The following is a 10,449-nucleotide window of genomic DNA, read 5'->3' on the forward strand; positions in this document are numbered from 1 at the left end:
CTAAATGGCTCCCCTGTTTAATTAACTTAACAAATGTTTGTGACAAAGTTTGGCTGGGTGTGATGTCCACTTCTACTCCCCTTCCCTGAGATAAGAGTCAATCAGCCCTGGTTGAGGAAGCTTTTCCGGGGAGGAGATTTATGACAATTCAGTTCTTTTTGGAGGATCTGTCTTCAGGCAGATAAGGAAAAAATCAGAGAAAGCCTCTCCCTGCTTTTACTTTTTTCAAGTGCTTTCAACTCAAAATAATATGTCAAAGCAGCATATTTTGAGGTGGCACATTCTGCTACCCTACAGCCATTAGGAAAGGGTAATTCTTTTTTTTACCTGTGCAGTAGGGGACAATTTTATCACGTATATGTTAATGTCTGATACTGCTTATCCCATCTGACAATTTTCTATATGAAACATACAGTTGGACTTTTATAAATGGATAAGTACTCACGAAGAGTGTTTGATTCTCTTTCTTAGTTATACCAAAAAACTTCTTCTCTGTCCAAAATGAAACAAATTAGGTTTTTTGCCCATATCTCACTCAGAGAAGATATATAGAGAACGGTAGGGTTTCATTCGTTTATTCATTCAATTAAGAACTTTGTGCCCCTGTTGCATGCCTGTTGGGCTAAAGACACATGAGAGAAGGAAGAAAAGGGGAAGGCTTCTGCCAGCCTTTGACTTACAGTCTAGAATGGGAGATAAATGTTAAGCCCAGCAGAAAAAAGTAATGCATAATTATATTTACAAAAAATGATATGGATAAAAAACAGATGGTGCCATGAGACAATACAATGATGGGATGCAGCCTCATTTGGGTGACAGGTAAGCGATGACATTCAGGCTGAAATTTGACAGATGAGTTAGTGTGAGGTGTGCATCCAGGTGGGCATGAAGAGGAAGGGGCAGGCACACAACAGTCCTACCAGAGGAGGTAGAAATGACTCTGTTTGGAGATGAAAGAGAATGGAAACGTTTGCAGGCAATCAGAGTGGTAGGTATACCATTTATATGTAGAATAATTAAGCAGATTGTTAGGCAGGTTGCATACGGCACATCAGAGATGAAACCATCAGAAAGCTGAGACACACTGCATTGCCACGGTCTCCTTTGACCAAGAAAACAATGCATGAACTCAACAAAACTATGGCACGATGTCACTAAAAGCCAGTTTATTGGTCCTGGATGGCAGAGAAGGACTGACTCTTTTGCCCTTTCAAATTCCCCTAAGGAAATTGCAGCCCTGAAAATGGTAATGAAAGCATATTAGCTTTCAATGCTAAAATAGTTTTGAATTAATTCATTAGTATGTTGACATTCAAAACAAACAGAATTCTTTTCCTTTTCCAGTATATTCAAGCTTCCAGTGGATTTAGCTAGCAGTTGTCATGCTCATTAAGCACACATTTGTATTGTTTTTGCAAATGTCATCTAAATATTTAGAATTATAGAGGAACTGACAGTGGAAAAAGCAAATGATTTTCCCCTGAAAGAAGAATCCACTGCTGCCAGGAATTCATCATTTTGACGTTAGAATTGATGGATTGAATATAATTCCTGTCCAAAGCAATAGGCTAAGAGGTCAAGTATATTTCCCTAAGCCAAGGCACCACAGTGTCATAATGAAATCCCTTGTGTTCTGGGCAAACAAGGTAATGATTTTCTACCTAAAACCTCATCTTTGGGTGATGCATTTTGATTCCTTATTTATTTCAATTAATTAGTTCAATTTCACTTAGAAGTGGTGATATAAAATAGAAAAAAAAAACAAGATGGAATAAACATGGTTATAAGATATGCATCATGATGAAAATGTGTGTTTTATCTACATTCAGGAAAATACCAGAAATGATAAACCCCACCTTATACATGTGAAAGCATTATATTTATAAAGCCAAAATGAAGAATGAAACCCCATATTTTCTTACACTTTCTGTTCTTCATTGTTATTTCTCTTATGTCTCCATCAATAAGCAATATTTACCACTTGCTGTTCAGTCAGCATTACTTTGGGTGCTTTTAAGAGGTGAAATGATCCCTGTACTCAAGACATTTATACTTTAGTTAGGTGAATTAGACTCAGGTAATAATAGCATAGAGTAGGAAGCAATTTGAAAATAACATATAAGAATATATAATTTAGCACTAGACAATTTACTATATTATCAAGTACTAGGTGGTAGGAAGGGAGATTTTTCTGAAGCATTACAAAAAAAAGAGTATGGTGCACAGAAAATTATCTTGAGTTACAATAAAACAATTAGTCAAGTGCAATATGTACTCACAGACACGTGTGTATGGCCTCTGAATTTTAGAAATGCATTTCATAGCTGTTTGGAATGGTAAATAGCTCGGGATTGGGTGTCAGGGGACATGTTAAAAGTCCTAGCTCTGTCGGGAAGGCTTGATGGGTGTGGAAATATCAGGGAAAGAGTGACAGTATGTTATAGCTTGATAGATATGAGGGATACTTGCAGACACCGTGAATTAATAAGAAGACTTCAAAATTAGTTCTACGATGATCGCCAAAGATTTGGTACAAAAGGCAAAGAACACGTGTTCCCGACAAGATGGCAAGGGTTCAAGATTCCAAAAATGTGAGGCAAGGTGCAGAAGCCAGGTAGCAGAAATCTAGAATCCAGCCTAGGAGAATGGTGTTAGGACATCAGGAGAAGTTCGGCGCAGCAAACCACCAGAAGGCAAAATTCTATAACTGTAGATACTTGGCCTCCTCATGGAGGCAAATCTGTCTACTTAACTCTCTCATGTGGCCATTATAAAGGAAGTATGCATGCTGTGCTCTGATAAACGAGACTATGCTCCACAAGCTGACACACCTGGGTGCAACTCAGCATCTCCTATTACTAGCTTTGCAATTGAGACAAACCCCTTAATATCTGTAGATATGAGCCTGTTTTCTGTAGGGTTGTGATAATACCTACCTTATAAGTTTGCTTGTAAGATTGAGTAAGAAAACAGGGGCACCTGGATGGTGTAGTTGGTTAGGAGTCCAACTCTTGGTTACGACTCAGGTGGTGATCTTGGACTCATGAAATCCGGATTGTGAGCTCAAGCCCCGTGTTGGGCTCTGTGCTCAGTGGGGAGTTTGCTCAAGATTCTCTCCCTTTCCCTCACGCTTCTAGTTTTTTCTCCTAATCAGATGTAAATTCAAGCATCACCTCACTCGGGTTTTCCTGACTACTCAAACCTCCTGGGCTGACGTTATCCAGACATTCCTTATATCAATTCCATTTAATTACCTCCGTTTTTACTCTCCGAAATTATGATCTTTTCCTTTCTCTCTTTCTTTCTTTCCTCCTTTCTCTTTTATTTTCTGTGACAATAAAAATGTATACATCAAAAAATTTGAATACTAATATGTTTCATCTTCTTTTTTCCTTCCTTCCTTTCTCCTTTTTTTCCTTTTCTTTCTCTTTTCATTCAATATTTCAACAAGTAAGTATTGATGACCTACAATTTGCCCCTCTGATCTAGGTGTTTGAAATTTATCAGTGAACAAAACTGATAAAGATCTCTGCTTTCATAGACATTTCTTTAGAGCTCTATTGAAGTTAAAATATTTAGTATGTTAAAATGTAATGAGCAGTAGCAGTAAAAGAAAAAAAATAAAAAACAGAAACAGCTCAAAGATCCCACAATGGAAAAGTAAAAGTAGTTGAGGATTTGCAGGGAGCCCAGGGTGGTGAGCTACAGGAACAGTACAAGAATTAATCGGTGTCCAGATTGGGAGAACTGTGTGAGCCATCGTAAGGATTTTTGCTTTAACCTTGAGAGCGTAACAGTTGCAAGGTTTTAAATAAATGATTGGCATGATCTAATTTAGTTTGAAAGAAGCATCTGAGATGTTATGTTCAGAATAGACAGTTGGGTGTTAAATATAAAATCGAAACGACCAGCGAGGAGACTTCTGGGGAATTTCAAGCAAAAAACTACTTGGACCAAAAGGCTGCCAGAGTAATTAATATAAGAAATTGATATGATTGATATAAGATATAGAGAACATATTGTATCTTTTCTATATAATCAAGCTATTTCTATTTGTGCTTATTTTCATTTAATGTATTGAAATTATCTTCTTACAACTTTTGCATTTACAATGTTATTTATTTACAAATATAGTTAGCATAAATTATCTTCTAAATAGACTTTGCATGTGGAAGCAATGTCTCCACCTGCCCATTTTCTGCATAAATTACTAGCCATAAACTCACTTCCAATTATAAAGGACAAATTGTGGGTCTTGTTTAAAATGAGACAAAAAGGCACAATTTCCCTCTCAAAGATTATTTTACCAAAATAATATTTACCTAAAAAACGCGGAACTTGAATGTAATGAATAACTTGATCCTCATATATTAAATAATATTGAATAAATTCCCCCTGTGTTTATGATAAATATCATTTTTATTTTTAAGAGAAAGATCAAACTATTTGATGTTGTTTTTAAGACTGTAGACTTGTAAAAGTGGGCAGAGTATCTGCACGAACCTGACCAATGAATCTGACTGCTTCAATATAGCATTGCATTCATGATCATTTGGGTATTATTGTTGCTTGTTTATTAGAAATATCTTTTATAGCAAATGTGCCAGTCATCAGAGTTTTGTTAAAATAATTGTTGAATTAGCATATAACGATCACAAGAGACGGATATAAAATGTCATGAACTATCTGAAAAGAATAAACAAAGGACCAGTACCATACCTCATCATTTGTAGTGTGACTGATAAAATTTTATCACAAACAACAGCAAAGTGGTTTGCATAAATTCTTAAGTCATATGCATACATAAGAATTCATAATTAAACAGGAAATTTTATAGTTTTTTGGTAATTAATTTACTAAAGAAAATAAAGTCCATCTATAATTCAGCTTTACTTTGATTTTATCACAATGTTGAGCTACTATTTGTAATGCTTTCACACTTGGCAAGGAATTGATTGTGGGATTGTGTTTTTGCAAGTATATACCAGATTTGAATAATAAATTTACATATGTAAGGCACATAATATATTTAATATGAAATAATTTGGAATGGCTACAGTAAGCATAGATTTATTGCAATGCATTTTTAATTAAAGAATTTAAATTTTCACCCAGGTGACTTTAGGGTTTGCAACCCAAGTATGTTTAATATTTCCACTATTAATGATATTTAGAATATGCATTTTCATTTGTTTCAGTAAGTTTTGTTTTTGTAAACAACTCAGCCTTACAGCACATAATTCAGTTTTTGAGGCAGATGCCATTTAGAATATTTCATGTTTCCCATTGAGAAAATATACTAACAAAATCATGTTTTTTATTTACATTGTATCCTGATAAATTATGAGTTATTTAAATGCATTTTAATTTTGATAACAATATCTATTTTTTATATTCTGATGTGAAAATGGCTTTTTTCATATACTGGAATTATGAAAATGTTAATACATGAAATATAAGCTTCTACATGCTGTATTATGTATATTAACTACCTAGACTTGGTTCATTCTAGAAATATTAGTGAATAATGCAGGCATTATTACTACGCCTTTGAAAATTAGTATAATTTGCATGCATTTCCTTTTTGGCCAAATATAGGTGAAAAATCAATATCTAACTCTGTCATATAGTTTAAATTAGCCTACCTATTTCAAAATTATATTTAGAAGTACTTATCATAAAATCATATGTCTAGGGACCCCTGGGTGGCTCAGTCAGTTAAGTGTTGGCCTCATGATTTTGGCTCAGATCATGATCTCAGGGTCTTGAGATCAGCCCCTTGTTGGGCTCCAGGCTCATTGGGGAGTCTGCTTCTTTCTGCCTCTCCCCTCTCTCTCCCTCTGCCCCTCCCCCTGCTTGTACTTTCTCTCCCTCTAAAATAAAGAAATCAATCTTTAAAGCAAAATCGTATGTCTATATTTATGTATATCATGCTAGTTAGAAAATAAAGGGGACTTATAAAGGAGAGGGAGAACAAATATAATCTGTCTTCGAAAAATCTGAGCATTGTAATTACATAGAAGTTGGTAGTTAAGGTATAATGAGCATATACTCTTAGAGAATAAAGTATGTATAAAATTATTTTTATAATAAATAAATAGGGCACATATATATGTGTGAATATATATTTCAATGATAGGGGTTTTTTTTAGATTTTATTTATTCAGAGAGAGAGAAAGAGTATGTGTGCGTGCAAGCAGGATATGGACAGAGGGAAAGGAGAGAGAATCTCAAGCAGACCACGCCTAGCATGCCCAGTGGGACATGGGGCTCAGTCTCAAGACCCGGGGACCATGACTTGAGCCGTAATCAAGCGTCGGATGCTCAACTGACTGAGCCACCCAGGCGTCCCTTCAGTGATAGGTTTTAATGCATTTCACATAGGCATATGTTATCTTAGACTCTTACTATGTGGTAAGGCTGAACTTGTACTCGACTGTTAATAGATGTAATATAAACATACAATGAGCATTTGAGTGATAGACAATAAAGAGAATACGAAGGGATCAGATATGTTGGGGTAGAGGTAGAAACAGAAATACTGTTTTCGCTGTCAGCAGCTATTTTCTTACTAAATGGCAAAACCATTCTTCCCTTTGTTCATATATTCGACATAGAGCAGTGTCTTTCTATGAGACATTGCATATGTGGTCGAGGATGGAGCAGTGAACAAGCTGATGGGAGGCTAGCTCTCACAAACCCTACTGTCTAACGTGACGTCAAATAAATACAGCGGAGAAAGGAAACAGTGTAATGAGGATAGAAATAGGGGTTATTCCCCAAGGATACGAATGGGATATGAGGAACACTCTGGTTATTTTTAGTTTCTCGAATAATGCAATTTTATAACAATTATTTGAACATGCTAACTTAGTAAATGATTCAGAAGCTAACAGATGAATCTAATTCTCCACTTTGTTGGCGACGTTAAATCTCAGTTCACTCTTTCTAGTTTGAAGTGTCTTCTTTCTATATGTGCCTTTTCCCACAAACTTCCATAAGTAGATATTTCCCAAAAGAAAAGCTTAATACTGTGTCATTTAACATAAATGATGTACTACGTAAAATCTGTACATCTCTCACATTAACAATTTTTAAGATTCAGAATAAATATAAATATATGTTATATACATAAGGATTCAGAATATAGATACAAGTGTATAATATGTATATTCAGAATACATATATAATGTATATATAATGTAAACATATAATGTATATGTGTATACGTATATATTTATTTTCCTGAATCTTAAAAATTGCTCTATAATATTAAGAATATGGCTGTATTCTAATTGCACTGGATAACTTTTTCCTAGTTTTACTGTTTATATATGAAGACAGAACAGCTTATTTCAACAAGAACGTGTGTATATTTAATATAGTGGTGGTCAAGCAGAACTTTGTTTATAAAATATTTTAATAATATTTTAATGTTTTTGCTTTTTTAATAAAAAAAAGGAAATGCTTTCATCCAAGAATCTTATCTTTATAGTATTAAAAAAATGATCTTAAAACAAAGGGCCAAAGGGTATTTTTGCTTCATTTGGAAATGGATTTCAGTTAAGAAATAACATCCTATTTATCACTATGACTAATGCTTTTCCTAGTATTTTTGTTATCATAGAGGCATAGATTACAAGTCACTAGGCATAGTGTATTCTTTCTAAAATGTTTAATGTAAAGCCTTCTTTATTTATACATATATATTGAGGAATATTTAAATGCTTTTCTATTGGCATTTAAAAGTACAACATATAAGAAGCAAAAATTTTAAAAGGGGACTATGTGAATTACAGACTATATTCTCGTAAATTCCATACAGTGTCCACTAGAGAGGACTCACCAACGTACCAAACTTATTCTTGATAGTTTGTGCTCAAGATAGACACTGTTCCAGGGCATAACTCTGTTTGTAGGTTTTTGTTGTTGTTGTTGTGTACCTCTTTGTTTTGTTCAGGTTTTTAGAGAAATCATAAAGTCCTCTTGATTACGTAAAGCAAAACGATATTGACGTTAAATAAACAGACTTTTTTTTTAACCTATTGAGTTAGACACTTCATATCAATCTGTGTTCATGCTTACACTCTGTTGCCTTCTACACAGAGATGTGGATACTGTGATGAAGTAGTAAGATCCACAGATTTCTTTACATTTACATTTTAAGATGTAAACCACAATGCCCTCGTTTTATGTGCACCTACGTTCACTACAAACCTTACTTGTAATATGTCAAAAGACTCCTGAGGAGTGTCCTTGAACTTCTCTGAACAGGGCCCAGTGGCATCCAAAGTGGTACTGTCCACATTAAAATGTAAATGAGCCTGCAGTAACTGCAACCAAGATCATTTTATACAGGTGTTTAAATATAACAAGACCTTAAAATCGATCCTTCAGGGATCTCGCCTGTACCGAAGTTGCTGAATTGCATCTAGGCGTAACGCTTCCTATATACGTGGTTTTATTGCTCTTGTGTGATTCTCACTGAACTCTTCAAAAAATATCCTGCTAAATTAAACAAAAGGGCTTCTTACCAAGGCCCAAATGAGTTCTATCTCAGGCCCCTTCAAAATGAGCAAACATAACTTTTAGTAATACTGATTTACTCGACATTTGATGAATATTTATTGAGCAATTATATTAGTCACAAAAAGAAACATGTTTTCTGCCTTAGAACAATTTATATTTATGGAAGAAAAGATTAACATGTGGCATATATCTTTTCTGGCTAAGGAGAGAATTTTATCTTCTTTGTTGTCTTATTGTTATTTTTTTTTATTTCTGATTCATATAATATGTGGTCAAATTGTATGAGCCTCCTTGTCATATGTCACTACCAAGGTGAATTAAATTATCTTCTGGCAGTGTTGTTTCTAGTGCATATTCATAATGCATGATGCATAAAACACTTCCTAATCTTCTAAATCAGATCTTCTACAGGCACAATAAATGTAAATGCAGTCAACCTCAAATAAGATCTCATTTCCAATGAATATAAGAAAAATAGCTTTTCCAAACTGGGTTACTTTATTATCAGTGAGAATGCATGAACCTTATTTTCCCTCTAAATAAAGCCTGGAAAAGGCAAATGAGGACAGAGGATGCCAAGATAAAATAAAAGAGATTTATTCTCTATTATTTGATATATCACTTTTAAAATGCTCATGCATTTCTGGGTCTTGTTACCTTATAAATGTCAAAGAAAGAAAAATAGAAACTGCCTCTGAATTAGCAGCACCTCTATTAACTAGAGGTAAAAAATGAAAGCAAACAAACAGAACGCTCATTTTATTAAGCCAGTCATAATGTATATTTACAGACTTAATTAGCTTTTTGTTAATATATTTTTAAAGTTTCATTCAAAAATTGATGTTTTTAATTAAATATATACCTCTAAGAAACAATCTGAGGCTCATAAAAGTTAGGAAATATTTACCGATAAATTCGTATCCTACCTTATCTATCATCTACCTGTCATCTATTTCTATTATTTATCTACCCATATCTATCCAATTCACTATCTACCCATCCATTTATTTCCTTTGTTTCTGTAGTTTTCAGAAATTATCCTTTAAGAAAGTCTAGTTAAACTAATTGTTTCCAATTCCCGGGATAATGAGATGCGTTCAGGAACAAGATACCACATTGATGGGAATATTTAAATACATTTTTTTAACTTATTCATCAGTATCATACTACTAGTCAATCCCTCCCTTTATTAAACCTCAGGCCATTTTCTTATCTTTATTTTTTTTTTAACAGAGCTATTGCTATACTTAATAATAGTCAGAGAATGTAAAGATAGAAGCAGTAGGAGATGCGTGGTTTGGCACTGACCCAATTTGTCCCCCTTAGAATTACACTACCTGCCCTAATGATACAAACCCCCCCCAACTCAGTCATAATTGGCAGGGTATTTGTAGACTTTGAGAATAATACTCCTTCCTTCAGGTATTCATAAAGTATTCCCAGTATTCCTAGGAAAGCATTAAAACAAGTAATTCAAGCCACCCAATGAACTTTACTCTGTTCCAGACACGTGGACTCTTTGAGGGGCTGTCTGACTTTTCGGTGGGCAGTCTCTCAGTGCTTGCTACCCGCAGCCAGAAAGACTGTGCTGACATCCCAGGCTGAAGCCCCGTCTTCTATTGCTGATGTGCTGAACTCTACCCAGTCCATGCCAAGGCTTTAGGCATTACTATGGCTGGATTTATATAAACACAGACATATGTAACTTTAGTCTTGGACATATTTAAGTATTTAGATTAGATATTCAAGGGAAAAAATCAGTAGCTCAATGTCTGAAAGTGTAACCTTTCAAGAAAACTCCTGATGTCTACGCTGGCAATTCTCTTACGCTAAGATACCCATGCCCATGTTGGGGATGGAAAGGATTTAAATTATACAGGCATGTCCACGTTCCTCCTCAGTGGCCATTTCAGAGAGAGC

This window comes from Ursus americanus, chromosome 19 (assembly GCF_024610735.1).
Source record: "Ursus americanus isolate L20-20 chromosome 19, mUrsAme1.1.p, whole genome shotgun sequence".
In the NCBI taxonomy this organism is placed as follows: domain Eukaryota; kingdom Metazoa; phylum Chordata; class Mammalia; order Carnivora; family Ursidae; genus Ursus; species Ursus americanus.